The 20,333-nt window shown below is 44.1% G+C and overlaps 1 long non-coding RNA gene across 1 annotated transcript; it reads right to left on the reverse strand.

Annotated features, from left to right (window-relative positions):
- Window positions 1–15,937: 15,937 nt before the first annotated feature.
- On the reverse strand, window positions 15,938–20,015 carry LOC140724529 (uncharacterized). The gene is made up of 2 exons (XR_012098147.1): window positions 19,905–20,015; window positions 15,938–17,057 (listed from the first exon to the last, which is right to left on the reverse strand). It is a non-coding gene; the product is annotated as an uncharacterized lncRNA (long non-coding RNA).
- Between the last annotated feature and the right edge of the window lie 318 nt (window positions 20,016–20,333).

Here is a 20,333-nt window from a genome sequence, read left to right on the forward strand (position 1 = left end):
AGAAGGTGTTTCCAATGGAGAATCTTTTCAGACCCATTCCCATCCTCTGATTTCACCCAGAAAACTGGTAGGATTGGCTTTGGCTCTCCACTACATAGGGTGTAGCTGCTCAGCGGTCAGCCAACTTATGCTTTCCGGTAGCCCCAAATTCCTTAGGAGGACTCAGTCTCCTGGCAGGAGTTGGGAAGACCTCACCTTTTGATCATACCTCCTCTTATTTCCTTGATTCTGCTTGGCAGCCATGACCCCAGCTAATTCATAAGCCCTTTTCAGCTCCCTTCTCATATCAGACACATACTTCAGACAAGTCTTTGGTAGTAAGTCGCCCTTGTCAACCCCAAAACAAAGGTCAATGGGCAACCTCACCTTGAACCCAAACATCGGGTAGTATGGCGAGTACCCGGTAGCTTCATTTCGGGTACAGTGTAACTGTGGACCAGATGTCCAATATGTTGACTCCACCTGCTCCTCTTGCTGATCTTCAAGGTCCCGAGCATGTCCAGCAAGGCCTGATTAAACCACGCGGGCTGGGGATCATCCTGCAGATGATAGGGAGTTGTCCTCGACTTTTCAACTCCAAACATGCCCAGTAACTCATGGACGAGCCTGCTCTCGAAATCCCATCCCTGATCACTATGTATCCACTTGGGGAGGCCATAATAAATGAAATACTTCTCCCATAACACTTTGGCCACTGTGGACATCCTCTGGTTTTCAATAGGTAAAGCCTGAGCATATCTGATGTTGTGGTCCCTGATGACTAAGACATTCGCCGTGTTGCTGGCTTCGGGTTCTATTGACAGGAAATCCATTCACACCAGGTCCAGGGGCCCCGTGCTCTGCAAGTAGGACAAAGGAGCTGACTGCGAAGGCAGTGTCTTGCACCGTATGCATCAAATGCACGACTTGCAGTATTCTTCAACCTCTGACTTCATTTGGGGCCAGTAAAACTGGTCTCTGAGCAATCTATAGGTCTTTTCAACCCCCAGTTATCGAGAATCGTCATGGAGTGACTTCAACACAATCCTCCGATACTTCTCCGACAGAACCAACTGGGTCCAGAGGTTACATGACCTGGTATAGGATCAGGTTCCATAACTCCAACCAGGGCCATTCTCTCAGTCACGGGGCCACTATGGTGTGTTTCATCTCCTCCGCCTGTGCCATGTCTCCCAAATGGTGCTGATGCCCAGGTCATCTCGCTGAGCACCTGCCACTTCCCCAGAACTCAATTCTGGCAGCTGTTTTGTCTTCAGAGCAGTCAGGTTACAGTAATGGCAACATCAGAAGCTCCCAGTTGATCCACCACTCGATCCTACCCCTGCTCTCCCTCTGCCTTCACGATGATGACAAACTCACACGTGGCCTTCATCCCCAGGGCAGGAATGCTCTCCCACTCCTCGTCCCTGTCCAATCCCTCATGCACCCGTCATAACAAAGCAACAGCATCAGTGTTCCTGCTTCCCAGCCGGTACTTCAGGCTGAAATCATAGGCCGACAACACCGCCAACCACCCCACTCAACACGCACGTATTACTTACCGGTGCCCGCATGGAGGCACACCACTGTTCCACCCAGGCGGCATCCATACCAGCACAGACTTAAACACACAACCCACTCACTCAGGGCAATCACAGAGTATCCAACGAGATCAATCCTGGATGAGCCCCCACAATTGTAACCCTCAGGTTCGGCCAACATGCGTTTGTCTAGGGGAAGACAGCCTCTGGCCCAGCCAAACTGAGAAAACTCATTTGCGTGGATGCTGCATGATGTGTTGTCTGGTTACAAATCCGTACCACAAAATATTAGAGGGTACACCATATGCAATTAAACAATAATTCTTAATCTGACCATAGGCTTAGTATAGAAAATAAAAAGAAAAGGGGCTTTTTTCATGAAACAGTCTAATGTGCACATTGGAGCCCATGGTTCTATCCATTCATTCTCCATCGACCTCCCCCGAGCATCGCCAACTCCTGGACCCTCACTCCAAGTCCACTCGGTCCTGCGGTCTACCAACTCCCTCAACTTGCATCTTCTCTCTTCATCTCTTGCTGACAAAAGACCACAAGTACCTTCTCTCACACACACAAGAAGAAATAACGCGCCTCTCATTGGGTGGTGCTCATTCCAAAGCCCCCGTTATCTCTAGTCATAACCCAAACACTGCTGCTACAGAGAAACCATTACATTAGGAGTGAAACCTTACAGAGCGTTACATAATGATGGCTGGACCTTTTTGTAGCATCGTCTTTAGAAAGCTTTCACTGAGATTGCAGACAAGTGAAGGTGCATTGCGAAAAGAGGCTGCAATTACGTCAGAGGGTAACTACCGAACTTGATCCAATAAGACTAGTTGATTTGAGACCAAATGGTCCAACCAGATTTGACTCTGACTGTGAAGATTACAACTGTCCTGAACTCTCTTTGCCATAGGATCATATCAATCACTGAGCAATAATTCAACTGGAATTAATCAGAGGGAAAGAACAAGCTGGAACTGTACTATATATATATATATATTGCCTGTTTTACAGTTTTTCAGAAACTGCACCTTTTATGAGAGAGAAGTGGTGATTACCCAATTCTATACTGACCCTTTATTATTACTGAATAAGTTGTATAATGTTTTGTTGGATGACTGCGACAAATCCAAATGAGCCAAAGGATTGTTTTCCAGCTTGTTCCTCTTTACAAAGTAATTGACTGTGAGATCAATAATATAATTAGCATTGAAGAATTTTCACCATCCAGTCAAAATATAGATGCAATAGATCAGGAAGTGAATACACCAAAGAGATTCTGATTCATATTTAGTTATTACACGTACATTGAAACATACAGTGAAATGTGTCATTAGCATTTTCAAATCGATATGACAAAAATAAAGATGTGCTGTGGTAAGCTCGCAAGTGTCACCTGTCACCACTCATTCCGGTGTCTCCATAGCAGCAGAACAACACAAGCAACAACAACAACAAAATCAAACAAGATTATATTAGGCAAATAAGCCCCTTGCCCACACGCCCTCCCACTTACCATCCCCCTCACACACACAGCCTGTCTGCCAACCCCAGTCCTTCACCCCAGACCCTTAAACTTGCAGATACTGGGCCTCCAGCTTTGGTCATTGCCCCAGAACTTGCCGATCACAGGTATGACCTTTGGGCTCACAGGGATCTCTGACCCCGGTGACCTGGGCCCTCATAACAGCTCCCTGCAGACTTGCAGTGCTCTGGACTTTGACCTTCGGCTTTGCGCTCTGGACTTCATCAATGATGGGAATCAACCCCAGGATTTGCCAATCATGTTTTCACCTTCAGGCTTCGGCTTTTGGACTTGTAAGAGCCTTTACTGGTCTTTGGACCTCAATTCCAGACTTGCATAGACCTCCAACTTTGGTGACATTGTGTGCGTGGGGGGGAGGGTGTCACTAGCCCTTGTGACTCCCACCAGGACCCAGCACTCACCACCCACACAGATTTTAAACCTGGGACAGAGACTTGCCAGCTTACAATCACTGTCTTCTCAGTGCCTGCCAATCAGACCTCTGGGAGCCTTAAAACATGAAACAATGTGTGACTTCACATAATCAACAGGTCCTGAAGTAGAGTCTGAATAGTCTTCATGAAAGGGTTTAAAAAGGTAGACATGGAGGAGATGACCAAGAAACTTTGCTGCACTTCGAAAGACATGTGAAAATTATATGAAAGAGGACACTGATACAGTTTATGTTTGAATTGAATGATCTTTATTGTCATTATACATAGGTACAATGAAACTATGTTTGGCTTCCTCTCAGGCAATCAAACAAAGCGGTAGATAAAAACAAGACAGTAATAGAAAAACAGTATTAAATAGATAAGTAGCAGAAAATAAGTTGCAGCAGCACCAGAATATCACAGTAATGCACAAAGTGCCATTAGTGCATGTATTTGAGTTCTTGTGCGTCCTTGTGTGTGCTCACAGTTTCACTCATTGTTCTGTGGGAGTGGTGTGATAGAGGCCACAACTCTGGGGTAGAAGCTGTTCCTCAGTCTATTTGTTCTGGCTTCTAGTGTCCTGAACCTTTTGCTGGACGGCAGCGGTTCAAACAGGGAGTGGCCGGGGTGTGTTGTGTCCCTGGTTGTGCTGATTGCTTTCCTCCTGAGTCTGCTGGAATAGATGGTGTCCAGTCCTGGGAGCTCCATCCTGACAATTCGCTGGGCTGCCTTCACCACACGATGCAGTTCTTGCCGCTCAGTGGCTGTGCAGCTGGCATACCACACTGTGGCACTGTTGGTCAGGATGGTTTCAATTTTGCTTCTGTAGAAGTTAAGCAACAGCTTTTGTGGGAGTTTGGCCTGTTTCAGCTTTCTGAGGAAAAAGAATCTTTGTTGTGCCTTTTTTACAAGCAGCGAGGTTTTGGTGGTCCATGTCAGCTGTTTTGACAACATAACTCCAAGGAAATGTTTGTGGCTCTGCCATCCAGCCTTCCTCACAGCAGTGCAAAATACCCATGCCATTTTGCACAGAAGGTGTCTTTCATAAAGGTCTTTTTTCCAGTGGCTCTTTTATTCTGCAGCTAGCCTGGGAAAAGGTGTGATGTAGTTATTATGAGCAGCGCTGCCATCTAGTTAAGATGAGGTCAAAGTTGCATGCAACGGGGAGAGTACTAACTGAGTCAGTTGAAGGTTAATTTTCAGAAAGACCATCTTAGTTCAGTGAGCAAACAAGAGAAAATCTGCAGATGCTAGAAATTCGAGTAACACTCACAAAATGCTGGAGGAGTTTGGCAGGCCAGGCAGCATCTATGGGCCGAAACATCGACTGTTCTTTTTCTCCGTAGATGCTCCCTGGCCTGCTGAGTTCCTCCAGCATTTTGTGCATGTTGATCTTAGTTCAGTGACCAGGTCTGTCTGAGGTCAGTGTTGAGAAAGGGTTGAATAACTTCAAAGTCATTTAGGTGTGGGAATAAGGGGCAAATAAAATTCTAGAAGATGTCTTGCAAGAGATTACAAAACCTGCAAGAGATGATGGGTTGGATGCAATGATCATGATCAATGTAGGTTTAGTCTCATTCTGAATTATGAGAAATAGAACTGGAAATAGGCTACTTGGCCCTTGACAACATCTCTCTTGATTGATATGATCATCGCTGATCCTTTACATCTGTTGTGCTAACATCAATTCCCACGACTGCCGAATATCCAAAACTCTATTTTTTGAATAAACATAGTAACTGCTTGGACTGCTCCTTTGGGTCAAATGTTCTACGATCTATATTCATCCTAGACATTAGTTTCCATTAAAAGCTGAAAATGAAAATCGCAAATCACAGAGAAATCCATTATGGAATAACTTTTTTTAAGGAAACTCATTGAATCAAAGCAAAATATAAATTACCTAATTCCCATTCTTCTTCGCACTAAATCTCAATGTTCCTACTCCTATTTTAATCCAGAGCAAGTTCAGCGTTGGAGATTTTTAAGCAATATTTTCTGTTTCCAAATCCACAGTCAACAGGTGTTGCAGGAGAAAATGGAACATTGGGAACAGCAGATCAGCTGTGAGGGGCTCTGTAGTCAGTGAATCACGTGCTCTCTCTCTTTCTCTTGCTGGAGGGGGACGAGTTTTTTGCCAATTTTTGAATCAGAGAACTTGAGGGAAAAGCATTGCAGTGGACTTTAACACCATAAGTCAGTGAGTTGTTTGTCTCTGTTGGTTTCCCCTCTCGCCATGAAAGAGGGACACTTCTCTGTCCCTTTATCAATGAAAGAGAGAGAGAGAGAGTGAGCCTGTTGTGTGTCAAATTGTTAGATGAATGATTAGTTTTTGTTGCACAGCAGATCATGGTCTTTCTTGGGGGCTTTGCTATTGATCACTTTGTGGGTGGAGGGTGCTGATGCTTTTTTTGCTGAAGTAAATGGGGGAGGGGAGGGTCATTGTTTGCTGCTGCTTGTGATTTGGGGAGAAGGGAATCTTTGTGGTTCTAATATTTTTACTGTCACTCATTCATCAGAACACTTCTGTTTTCATGGATGTCTGTGAAGAGCAAAAATTTCAGCTTGTATGTTGTATACATTCTCTGAAATTAAATGGAACTGTTGATCTATTCAACAAGAACCTTAGAGATCAAACTGGCTGAGATTTCAGGCATAAATAATTCATTAAAATTTATGGAGGAAAACTTGCAGTTTGACATGGAAATGCCAGCTTTTCCCAACAATCTATGGCCCAATGTCTCTGTATTCTCATGCTTTTATCTACAGGATCCACCTGGCAGCATCTCATTTAGATCTTCTGATGACTGGTGTCTGAGCTTGTATTTGGAAACTCCGGGAAGTGCAATATTTCTTCCAAAATGCTTCTAAGTGCAATCTTCCTCCTTGTGGCCGGCCACATCTCTGCATTTCACCATTGCCCAATATGAAGGCTAACCACCATTCGTTATATCAAGATAGCAAGGTTAGGTTGGTGCTTCAGAGGGTTAAGGCAACATCACAGTTCACGAAGGCTGGAGAGACAACATTGCTCTCATCTTCTATGATTCAGATGTACAATTCAAGTGCACCAACTCTTTCACACAAGATATTCTGCAGATGTGGGAAATACTGAGCAACACACAAACACAATGCTGGAGGTACTCCACAGGTCAAGCAGCTTCTATGGAGAGGAATAAACAGAATAGACATTTTGAGCAAGTCCTGATGAAGTGTCATGGCCCAAAATGTTGACTGCTTATTCTTTTCCATAGATGCTGCCTGACCTGCTAACTTCCTCCAGCATTTTGTGTTTGTTGCAAGGACGTGACTGGGGACGAGCCCAAGTGCAGGACACAGGCACGGAGACAGAGTCAAGAGGCACTAGCACAGTCGCGAACATGGAGCAGATACCCAGGAGAATCTTTGCTCGGAAACAAGATTCACGTAGAATATCCAGGGAATGGTGCAGAGCTAGGAACTAACAGTCCTAAGGGATGAGGAAATGAGGTTTACACACACTAGAATTGACCAACGAAATGACCAAAGTCAGGCAGCATCTGTGGAAATGAATAGACAGTCAACATTTTGTGCAGACCTGTCTTCAGGATGTTTTGTACCTCCCTGTCTCTACTCTCTGCCTCACTCACTTAACCATTTGGCTAACCATAGTTAATCACATTATTACCTAACTGTCTCTAAACAGGAACTTCATTAAATGTCTCTGAAAGTCCTTATAAATAACATCCATAGACATTTCCACTCCAATTACTTATGTATTATTTTAACACCACTCAATCATCATTGTTACAAATATCATTCCTTGACAAGGCCAACTGAAAATTTTTGACATGTTCATTCATTTTATCCTTAATTATGGACTGAGTAATTTCCTGATGATTGAAATTAAATGAAGTGGCTATAATTTTCTGGATTCTCTCCATTATGTTTCTTAATTAACACGGTTATGCACAGTTTTCTAATCTAAAAGATCCTGACTCAGGGGAAGTATGGAAGGTATCATTATGATATTGCCAATCAACTGGCCTTTTTCCCTATAAAATTCTTGGATAGTAACCAGACTGCCTTAGGGTAAGGATTATTAATGTCTTCATTACTGTTATTAAAATAATTGAAATATCTCCAAAATAAATATCCCCTTAACCTTTTCTGTTCTGGAGAGATACTGTAATTGCAGCTTGTGAAATTGCTTTTCATGTCAGAATTTCCTGATAGAATGTATAATTTTCTATATTTTTATTCTTCCCCCATTGTTCTTTGTTCTTTAGTCCAAGATCAAAGTAGTAGAGATTGAACTCCTAAAGATAATATCCAATAAGAAATGCAAACTACACTTGGCTGCTGGATCTATAATGTTAACAATTAATTTCTCATGTTATTTTGTCAGCTTCATTAAGAATAAATGAGAGAAACGGGACTTGAAAATACCATTTGGTTCATCCCACCATCACAGAAACTACATCTGAATCAACTGTATATTTTTTCTACGTCACCAAAGGAAATGGTTGAGAGAAACAGACAGAACAATGTCCTCAAGAGTATGTTGTCCTCCTCAGAGTCCTAATGAAGAGTGTCGGCCAAAATGTCAACTTTTTATTCCTTTCCATGGATGCTTCCTGACCTGCTGAGTTCCTCCAGCATTTTGCATGTGCTTTTCTGGATTTGCAGCATCTGCCATATCTCTTGTGTTTACAAAATCCTGTATTTGTAGTGCCTAAATCCTATCTTCGGAAAAAGCCATGCCTCTAACCAAGCTGCATTCGTATGTGTAAAACAATACTATTTTCTAGGCATTGCAGAGAATTGAACAGGTACAACCTTCCCAGAAAATATAGGACATGTCCAATCAATATTATTTTCTCAATTATAAGCAAAGGTGCAAAGATCCACTTCCCAACATTATGCTCACGAGTGAGAAGTTGAGCAATTGTGTTCTAGAACTACCTTTGTTCCTAGCCAACCTCTTCCAGTGCAAAGGTAACACCACAGCATGGAAAGTTACATTGGTAAGATGTGAACAGGCTGGCAGTGTGGAGATACATCTCTAACAAAGGAGGTATAAGATGTTCCTTCCCTCTACTAGCCTCCAGGTAACCCTTGGGCAAGGTGTAGCCTTGCTGATCAGAGTCATGTTAAGCCACAGAAGCAGGTGGTGGATGATCATATGAGCCACTGGTACATATCACAAGTCCTGGTTATGCAACCACTGACACCAGGCAGACAATCTCTGAAGAATATTTATAATAGCTGGGATCACCCACCTTATAAAGACACTGCTCAGAAGAAGGCAATGGCAAACCATTTCTGTTGATAAAATTTGCCAAGAACAATCAAGGTCGTGGAAGGACCATGATCTCCAGCATCATACAACACCTCATACATAATGAATGAACAAGTGAAGATGTGTGTACAAAATGAAAGACAAATCCATGTCAGCAGACTGCTAGTTGCTTATTCCTATCATGCAGTCTCAGTTCTCAGTCAGAATCATTTTGACAGTGCTGCCCAACAGCATTTACCAATAACTTTCTTCACCCACCTCCAGTTTAGGATCCACCAGGAGCACATAAATGTCCAAATATAAATAAAAATAAGCTGAATTCCAGATGACAAATGTATATTGATGACAAGTAACTTTGATTCTGAATGTTGATCAGAATCATAATCAGTATCACAATCAGAATGATACTAACATGGATAGAAGAAAGGATGACTGGCAGGAGACAATAAAGAGGAATAAAGAGGGCCAATTTTCATTGGTTGCCGGTAACTATTGATGTTCCACAGTGGTCAGTGTGGGACTGCTTCTCATCATGTTAAATGTCAGTGATCTGGATAACAGAATTGATGGTGTTGTGGCCAGGTTTGCGGATGATACAAAAATATGTGGAGGGGCAGGTAATGTTGAGGGAAGCATGGCATCTACAGAAGACAGATTAGGAGAATAGGCTAAGTGGCAGAAGGAATACTGGAAGTGTATGGTCTCGCACTTTGTTAGAAGAAATAAAAGGATTGTCTGTCTTCTAAATAGAGAGAAAATTCAAAAATCTGAGGCACAAAGAGACTTGGGAGTCCTTGTGCAGGATTCTCTAAAGATTAACTTGCAAGTTGAGTAGGTAATATTAGCATACATTTTGAGAGAACTAGAATATAAAAACAAGGATGTAATGTTCAGCTTTATCAAGCACTGGTCAGACCACACTGTAGATTTTTCTTTTTAGCAGTGCAGAGAAGGAATCACTGGTTTTACAACTTTTTGAACTAATCGTCAAGTTATGAATCTAACCTGTTAAAATTGTTCATGTGTTTATTTTCAAATTATCGCTATGGAAATAAGACACATTTATTTATTTTATTCATGCGTGTTACAGGTTGGCATCTCTCCGTGTCCTCTTTTTCTCTCAAAGACATGCAGCATAAATGATAGCAACTGAGACCAGTCGAAAACTTTAATTTATAATGATTAGGATAATACGGGAAAGGTTAGAGTCATTCTAAATTAATAAGGAAGCTGGCAGCATAATGGCCATTATATATTTGTCCATGTAGATTCTCTTTTCTCTAACTCATAAACAGAATATTGATGACTTCTGAATTACAGGGCACGTGTTAGCGAGCGGAAACTGCAGCAGGTTCTAAAATGATGATATTGCATTTGGCAAAGAGGAATATTTCTGTGAGATTTTATTTCCTTCTCACTCATTGTTTCCCACTGTCATTATTATGTTAACAAGCATTCAAGTTTCAAGATTCAATAAACAACACAGTAAAAAGCATATAAATACATAAGATTGGCCTATGTACAGTACATAGAGTAATTGTATGTATATTAAGTGAGGTTATTTATGGGAGTGATCAAATCCTGGTGAAATGACATTCATTAGTCAGCTGACTGCAACTGGTAAATCTACAATTTGCCACTTGAACAAATCTTGATATTTACACTTAATCTCCATGTTGCTCGCTGCAGGAAGAAGCATTGACTTGGGTCGCTAAAACTCTCATTGGGATGACTTCTTGGCAGGAAAGCTACCAGTGCCAATAAAACACAGTATGGAGTTGAAACTCCACAAACTGTTGAGGAGTCTGGACATCAGTGATTCCTATCTAGAGCTCTACCCACCCTCACTGCCGCTGTAACTGTTAGCATTCAGCTGATGTTAATGCATGGATATAGGCTATCCAGTGACCCCTCATTAAGTTTTAACAGTGGTGCCAAAACAGCAAGATCATTGAAGGGTCTCACTCTAAAATACCGACTGTTTATTCTTTTCCATAGATGCTACCTGGCCTGCTGAGTTCCTCCAACATTCTGTGTGTGCAGCAAGATCATTCTCATCTTTGTTTGAGAACTTCGGACAAGGACAGAACTGACTTTGCAAATGATAAGCAAACACTGGAAAATACTGAGTACACTCTCTAAATTCAGAGGATCTAAGTACTATTTACCACCATACTGTGGAAATGATCATACAGATTCTTAGGTGAGGTTCCTGAAGCTCCTATTTCCAGTATTTCATTGTCCAATATTTCATCATCCTCCTCCCAAAGGCAAAACATAAACTCCAATCTCATAAGGGTGTGTTGGTCTTTTAGTAGCCACACTAGTAATCCAAGTTCAAAGTGTGGGTGTGAAGCTTAAATTCAGTAAATAATCTGGAGATTGGAGGGACGAAAATATTAGTCATGATAACAATGACACAAAAAACTAGTGTGCTGTTATAAAAATGTACCTGGTTACAAGCCCCTCTCCTAGGAAAAAGATGTCTGACTGTAGGTGACTAGACCTACTCCATATTGTCCAGTTATGCTTAAGCAGAAGAAGAATTGATTGATTGATTGATTGATTGATTAACTTAAAGAGACTGCACAGTTGGAGGCCCCTCCGCCCCAACAAGCCCACACCACCCAGTTAGATCCATGTGGCTAATTAATCCACTAATCTGTTCATTTTTGGAAAGTGGGAGGAAACCAAAGCAACAAGAGGAAGCCCAACTAGTAAAAGGGAGAACATATGAACTCCTTACAGACAGCGGCAGGGGTCTGATGAAATGTCTCAGCCTAAAACGTTGACTCTTTATTCCTCTCCATAGATGCTATGTTAGCTGTTAAGTACCTCCAGCATTTTGTGTGTGTTGCTTTGGATTCCCAGCAGCTACAGAATCCCTTATGTTTTTGCTTTGCTGCGGAATTGAACCCAGGGCATTGCAACAGTATTATTGTAACCACTATGCTAAAAGTTGAACAGTACACTAGTCACAGAACGGGGACACAACAAAGTCACTCTCAGCACAGGTAACATTAAAGTCCTCTTCACAAACATCAGAGAACTGCTACCTAACTTAGCAGACGCATCCCAAATATAAATCAAGTAATAGCTTGCATTCACAGAATAGTCACATTCACACAATCATAGCATACTGGCAAGATTACAGATCCCTCCATCACAACCTTTCTGTACATTCTGCCCTATCAGCACAGTAGTATAGAGGCAAGAGAGAGCACTCAGCACTAGGGCAAAGCCCATGAAGTCTCATAGCATCAAGTCAAGCATGAGAAAGAAAATCTTCAACTGATAACCATCTATTGTCGTCCCTCAACCAAAAAGATGCAGAACAACACCTGGGGGATGATCACTGAAAGAAACAAAACCTTCACTGCAGATTTCAATGTCCATCACCAAGAATGGTTTGTTAGCATCTCTACCAACTGTATTGGCTGTGGAAAGGACTTAGCTACCTGACTGTGTTGTGGCAGCTAATGAGTGATCCAATGCAGGAGCTAAGCTTACCTGACCATGTACAGTACCCACTATTCTATTTACTGAATCTGCTCCAATTCATTGGTCCAGGACAACATTGGCCCAAGTGACAGCCATATGATTCTCATGGAGAAAAGGTTCTGATTTAACGTGGAGGGTATCTTCCATTATATTATGTGATGTGTTACGTACCCGTGACACGTGACAGTGGTACCCTTGTCACGTGACTGGGGTTGAAACTATACTGGACTTGAGGTAATGGTCTTGTGATGATGGAGTGACGTCATTTTCCCGCCAGTAGAGGTCATGTGACAGGTTTTTTTTACAGGTTATAAAAGGAAGACCCCACCCTGTGAGGTGGGGCAGTTCGTGGCTGGATTTGCCATGTTGACTTCATGCCACTGCGTGATTTAATGTTATGACGCAGTTTAGTTGAAAGATGAAGTTTTATCTAATGCCTAAAGTTTAAAAGGTCATTGCCAGCAGTTTCTTTACAATACTGTTGGTTAAGAATCAGTGGAGAGTGAAGATCGGAGATCGGGAGTTAAAGATCGAGGAGAATCGAATTTCGACGGTGAAACAGGTTCGACCTTATTTGATCCTTATTCAAAAGGAATTCATTGACTGTTCTCGTGTTAATCTCTGCGGGATAGCAGAAGATTGAGGACAGTGTGATAAAGGAAAGGTCAGTGCCTTTAAGCCGTTACGTTTCATAAAATTCTTCGTGGGAAGAGTTCGACTTTGGAAACTGAAGAAAAACGACTTGGAAGAGAATTTAAATCGCCTTAAAAAGTCTCTTCTTTTAAATGGACTGTGAGCATTTTGAACTTTTGGCAATACCACTTTTAAGAACTGTTTTTGCAACATCGCTTTAAGAACTGTTTGAGCTGCATCGCTTTAAGAACTGTTTAAGCTGCCGCACAGCAGCTGATTTCCGGTTACGTTAGTGTTTGTTTACTTTTGGGGGGTTTGTTTTCAGTGTTTAATAAACATGTTATTTGTTATAAAAACCCTTGCCTAACTCACGTATATTTATTGTTGCCTGAATACGTAACAGATGGCACCATTCAGCTACATGTGATGGACACTGAACAGATCAGAAACAGGCCCTTTGACCCATCTAGTCTATGCCAAACTTATTCTGCCTAGTCCCATCGATCTGCACCTTTTCACCTTCTCATCCACGCATTTATTCAAACTTCTCTTAAACTGTGAAATTGGAGCCACACCCGGCACTTCCACTGACAGCTCTCTCAACATCTTCTGAGTGAAGGAAATATCCCGTTGTGTTTCCCTTGAACATTTCACCTTTCATCCTTAACCCATGACCTCTAGTTCTAATCTCACCCAAACTTAGTTGATAAAGCCACCTTGTCTATGCCCCTCATAATATTGTATACCTTTACCCTGCCTCTACCTTTCATAATTTTGTACTTTTACCCTGTCTATACCCCTCATAATTTTGCATACTTTTACCCTGTCTATGCCTTCCATAATTTTGTATACTTCTTATGTTCTATGGAGTATCAGCAGCAGCAGGAGTATAGAATATAATGTACACAGTTCATTGTGTAATCTTACGACCCAGCATATCCATCAGTATGTCATTACTGTCAAGTCAAGGGATAAACTTCGGATTAAGAAAGATTGAAGACCAGACATAATGATAAAATGATGAGGTCTTTGCCTAGTGAAGCTGCCGCTCATGGTTACATGCATGCTAAACAGTAGAAACAGCATGAAATTATGGAGCTGAGCAATTTCATGAGTTACTGATGAGAACAAAGCTCTGCAGTCCTTCCACAGTCACTGGACCATTAAACAGCCAATTAGGGTTCCAAGAACACCCCATTCTCAACAATGGCGTCGCCCAAACTATGATTCAAATGATAAGGTTGAGATATTTGCAAACCACATTCATTCAGAAGTGTGAAATGGATAATTCATCTTGGCTTCCTCTTGAGGTCTCCATCCGCATCATCACAAAAAACGTAGTCTTCAGCAGAACTCATTCACTCTGTGTGTCATCAATAATTGACCGAAAGCACATTATAATATGTAAGGTTAGCTTGCATGTCAAAGCAAATCAAAACATGTTTTTTCCCCACCAAGCTTAGTTTGTGCAACTGACCAATGTAGGTCAGTCATATAAATAAAGGGCAAAGAGTCTACTAGAACGTTATTTAAAAGATAGCCTCTCTTCACTGGACTATAGCAGTGTTTTCAGTACATGGAATTATCTATCAGCACAGTGCAGATGGATGTATAAAGAAAATATTTCATTGACCTATTCCTCAAATTAAGCAGGCAATGAGATAGCTAATGAAGCAAGGATAGTGCACCTATTTACAAGATAAAGACACCAGAAAGAATAGGGGAAAGAGATTGTCTGCTCATATAGAAAGATAAAGCAACCACAAGTATGCTCCCAAGACAATCAATTTCTGTGAGAATGCAGGGAAGGTGGAAGTCCTGGAATTAGTCACAGAATACCTCAGCACAGAAACAGGTTCTTCAGCAAATCCAGTCCATGCTGATCTGATTATCTACCTGCACCAAGACTATATCTCTGAACATCCTCTACATAGCACCATCCAGAGACAGAGAAGCAGTTTCAGCGACAGGTTACTATCGATGCAATGCTCCTCAGACAGGATGAAGAGGTCAATACTCCCCAATGCCATTAGGCTTTACAATTCTACCGCCAGGACTTAAGAACTTTTTAAAAGCTATTATTAATGCTTTTTGAGATAGTGATTTAGATGCATATCATATTTTTTTACTGAGTTAAGTATTGTATGTAATTAGTTTTGCTACAACAAGTGTATGGGACATTGGAAAAAAGTTGAATTTCCCCATGGGGATGAATAAAGTATCTATCTATCTATCTATCTATCATATCCCTCCAAATCCCTCACATCCATGTACCTATCCAAACACATCTTAAATGTTACAATTGAACCATTTCTACTGACAGCTTGTTCCTCACTTGTATCTGAGTGAAGAAGTCTCCACCTCAACATTTCACCTTTCACCTTAAAACTATGACCTCTGGTTCCAGTCTTACCTAACTTCAGGGGAAAAGCCTGCTTGTATTTACTCTCTCTATACTCTTCATAATTTTGTATATGGCTACAAGATTTCCCCTCATTCTCCAGTGGTCCAGGGAATAAAATCCTAACATCTTACACTTTTCCATATAACTCAGATCCAGCAACACGTTTCACTCTTTCAAGCTTATTGGTATCTTTTCCTGTAGGTAGGTAACCATAACTGAAGACAATATGCTAAATTCAGCCTCACCTATGTTCAAAGGTTCATTTATAATCAAAGTGTACAACTCCAAAATTCTTCTTCTCTGGATAGCCACAAAGCTAAGAAAGAAAAAAGAATGGCAGCAGGATTGTCAACCCACAGATCCCCCTCCCCACATAAAAAAAGACAAAAATGGAACAGGCCCCCACCCCCGCACGCAAAAAAATGAGAGAAAGTGGGTGAAAAACACAGAATACAAAAAACTATTTACAGTAAAGAAGGTCTGTAGCCCAAGTCCACATCCAAAATGTCTTGTACAACTTCAGTATAACTTTCCAAATCCTGTACTCATTGTTCCGCTTTATAAAGGTCAATGTACTGTTGGGCTCAAGTTATGCCCTGTGTTCGTTTGGAAGAGAGACAACCAACATCAGAATATAGCAAAACGTGGCTTTATTGGCAGAATCGTAACTGGCACAGCGAATCGACGGAGTCGCTGGAGAAGGCGCGCTTTCCAACTTCCCCTTACAATCTGCTCTTATTTATATCCCTTTTTCCCCCCAGCACAACCCCCCGCTACATATTAGGTAATATCGGGCACTTGTGTCCATCTTATTGGCCCACAGCCATACGCTCACGAGTTACCTGTTTCTTTTGTTTACTGAATCGCGTGACACTAGTAGTTTCGGTGTAGCGGGGTCCCCAGTTTCACTCCCCCCTCCCTTGCATTCCGGCCTCCTACTATTACGTGAGCCACTCCTGACCTGAAATGGCGGTCTCGAATTAACCCTAACATTAACCCTAACACTCCCTCCCTTGGCCTCCCAGAGGCCACAACCCTTACAAGCTTTTCCGCGGCTGTCGGGATCAGGCAGGGAGGTGAGCGTCCCCCGGCACTCTTTGGCGTGTCCTCACTCTTTGCATATCCTGATTTGTCCGACCTAGGGTCACAAAATATGGGTAGGGGTTCCCTAAACATACGCAATTTATACAAGTAGCATGCAACATTTCAGAAGACTTATTCAAAAGCAACTCTCAATTTCCTCCTTGGCATGGCCCATTCCAGTCCGTGTTCTCCCATAGTGCGTCCGCTTTCGGGAGGGCCTCGATCTCCCCTTCCACCGGGAACAAGGGTGCCTGGTACGCCGGTGGAGGTCCATCCTTTCCAGTCAAGGCTCGATCTGTAGTTCGGACAGCTAGGGTCCTGATACAGGGTATGCAACAACAACCACACGTGATAAAGATAGCAATTGAAATAGACAGTCCTAGAGCCAACTGTCCAAGTAGGACCCCCCATTTCCCAAACGTATGGTTCAACCAATCCAGCACTGGGTTATTGACTCCCGATTGTTGCTTTAGCTCATTGGCCAGGGACCGCAATTTAGTCAAACCCTTGGTCAGTGATCCGTCCGGGCCTGTATCGTTCGCTTCGGCTATCGGCGCCTTACCTAGGAGCATCACTCCTACCCATATCAGGGTTTTCCATGGCGTCATCCTCCTCAGCTTCCTCCTCCTCTATGTCGGAGTCGGGATCAATCGGTCTTCCTTTCTTTGTCCTGGAGCAGTGCGAGAAATGGTGCCAGTTATTGTCCCCCTCCCTTCCCACCTTGAGTGTATTGTTTGAAATTTCTGTAACAGGGTACGGGCCATGCCATCGCTGCTCGCTCCAGGAGGAGCGCCCTGGTTGCCGCAGGTAGACCTCATCTCCTATTTTTAGCGGCAGCTCGGGGGCTGCATCCTCAGGGTGGGCATTCCTGACTTGTTTAGCTATGAGCCTCACCATCTGGCCCAGGACTCTCATGTAGTGGGTCATGTCCTGATTCATTGTCTCCCAGTTTTCCTCCCCCCGTGGCGATGTGCGCGGTCCGGGCATGGAGCGCCCTGTCAGTATCTCGTGTGGTGTTAGAAAGGTTTCCCCATTCTTTTCTTGCCGCATGGACATCAGAGCCAGGGGGAGAGACTCCACCCAAGTGAGCTGGGTGCCTGCCATTACTTTTGCAATTTTGTCTTTTATGGTTCGATTTGCTCTTTCCACTAGGCCCTGGCTTTCCGGGTGGTAGACACTGCCGAACCGAAGGGTTATCCCTAGAACGCCCTCTACTCTGGCCAAGTGTTCGTTTTTAAAGTGGGTGCCATTGTCTGTGCAGATTTTAGTGGGGATAGTGGGCAGATTTTAGGGAGGGAGTCCCAAAACCGGTTCCTAAACGGGTCAAATAGGGATGACTCATCTGCGCGGGAGCACTTTGCCAGCTTCTGTGCTCGGCTCAGTGCCTCTTCCGCCCTTACCTTCAGCAATATGGTACGTATATCGGCTAGGGCTAAGCGGTCCTGGCAGGTCTCCCTCTCAAAGGTCCGTATCCACGCCGCCGCCCCATTTGTTAGTGGCGGCAGCTTTTTTATTAACGTGTCCAGATCAGTACGGGCCCAGGGGACATACTTTACCCCCCCTCCCTGTGTGGCCAATAGGGGGCCCTGTAGACCCCGCCAGGAGACACCATCCCCCGGCGTGCTATCCCCGTCCTCCAAGGGGTCGGGTTTGTTAGTCTGATTTATGGACGGGCTGCCTTTTACCAGTGTGGCATGCAGTCCATACCCTGTGACTACTACCGAGTCCTCCTCTGGAGGCCCTTGAGGCTCGGTCTGTCGCCTCAGCTCAGGGTCTCCCTTGCCACCTAGAATCGTGAGGGCGGCATGTCGGCCAGCCTGGGCGACGCGCTGGAATGACTCTGAGTGGGGAGGTTCGGAGGGCAGGCACCAGTCCGGCCAGTCCTCCCCTTCCCTCGGGAGGGCGACATGGGCCTTGAGAGTCCTCGCCTCCTCCTCTGTCAGGGCAGTGAGTTCTTTTAGTTGCTGGCTGTGCTGCGTCAGCAGGGTGAGCATATGTTCTCGGATGGGGTCCTTTACGTCAATAATACCACCTTTTATTTCCATCATAGGAGCTTGGACATTCTCCTGTGGGGCTGACGGGACTGATGGTGCTAGATCTGCTTTGGGTGGCTGGGGGGGCTCTGCATATGGTGGAGGGGCCGTTGTTGGGATAATGTGATGCGGGGCGTGAGAGGCATTAGACCATCCGGAGGGAAACGGTGGGTAAAGAGTTTGGTGGTCTATGATCCACTCTGGGTCTGCGGGGTCAATCTCGGGGTCTGGACATGTGGCTGACTCCCTTGGGGTGGGGCGCGGGAGCTCGGAGTTCCCCGGCGGTTTGTCCGCATGCGCCTGGAACCGGGACAGGAATTCCTTGAGATACACATCCTCATCCTCTAATTTGGCTACGGACTTGGATTTCCCAAAAAACTTTCGTTTTGCCTCCCCTCGTCTGTTTTCCATATCATTGAGGACACGAAGTTGAAATTCAGCCAGCAAGGAGAGGATCAGAAATGGTTGGTCATGGGCTGGGAACCATCCTTTGTCTCTCCACGCCTGAAGGCTTTTTTCTAACATGTGTAATTTCTTTTCTCCCTCCTTTACTGTATTGTTATGGGAGATCGAGTGTCTGACGCTCTGGAGCACCTCTCCAGTGCGTGGTCTATTTGCAGCGACAGTGGCGGGGGCCATAGTCGCGGACTCCTTTTGGGTGAAGTCTGAATCAGGGGGATACGTGAGATGGACTGCCACAAACCCCAGTTCCGCGGTTGTACTCGCCGGATGGGCGGTGCCCGATAGGGGCACGGTTGTTAAAGGTCCAATGCCACGCGGAAAGTTTGATTGCATTGATCCCTTCTCAGGCCAATCCCGCGACTCCCACTTTGGGGTCAGACTCATTGTGAGCTCCGTCTTCCATTTGTGTGGCGGGGCCTGCTTTATTCCCTCCCAGGCAGGGGGCGGATTACCTAACTTTATCACTGTTCTGGCAGATGCTTGGGGATTCGCTGCCAGGTTATCCAAAATTTTAGCCATGGGAACGGGGTCTACAAGGGTGCGTCGAACCTCACTTAGAAGGTGGTCTTTCTGGTGGGGTGCCTGGTCTAGTACCTGAAGTACATTGTTGGGGTCCATAATGGCATTATCTAACAATAGCTGCGATGTAAGATTAGTGCGGTGGTTTAGGCTCAGTCGCCACCACGGGACACCGGGTTGTTCAACACGCAGGTGTCTGAGTTTTGGTAACTTAAAGTTGAAGTGTTCCATGGCTCCCTAGTGCACAGAGAGGATCAAAATGTGGGACAGTCGCCTTTCAAAACCTGACCTTCGCGTGGGAGATTTCTCCTCTTAACAACCGGTCTAAGGTAGGCGCAGTCAAAATCCCCGTGCACTAAGGTGTACCACGGAACACTTTCTCCTCCTCACTTCTGAGACTTTTATGCCCTTTTGGGCGGCGGGTTTCTCAACTCCCCTCACTCAGAAGACTTTTCCACGGGCGGAGGATCCTGCTAAAACGGATAAGAAAAATAAGTACTTACCAGTCACGATTCCGCATCTGGAATGAACTTTCACGAGGTAATTTGGGGTTGATGAGGTTCCATCAGCAGACAAGATCTAACTCAGTAATTTAACTATCTAGTGGAAGTCTTAGATATAACAGGCACTTCCTGACCTTATTCAAGACGCGGCCGCAAGTTGTCTGCCGTCGGACCCGCCAGCCTGTGTTGTCTCTCCTTCCCCACGTCGGGGTCACCAAATGTTGGGCTCAAGTTATGCCCTGTGTTCGTTTGGAAGAGAGACAACCAACATCGGAATATAGCAAAACGTGGCTTTATTGGCAGAATCGTAACTGGCACAGCGAATCGACGGAGTCGCTGGAGAAGGCGCGCTTTCCAACTTCCCCTTACAATCTGCTCTTATTTATATCCCTTTTTCCCCCCAGCACAACCCCCCGCTACATATTAGGT

Source organism: Hemitrygon akajei, chromosome 1 (genome assembly GCF_048418815.1).
Source record: "Hemitrygon akajei chromosome 1, sHemAka1.3, whole genome shotgun sequence".
NCBI classification, from domain to species: domain Eukaryota; kingdom Metazoa; phylum Chordata; class Chondrichthyes; order Myliobatiformes; family Dasyatidae; genus Hemitrygon; species Hemitrygon akajei.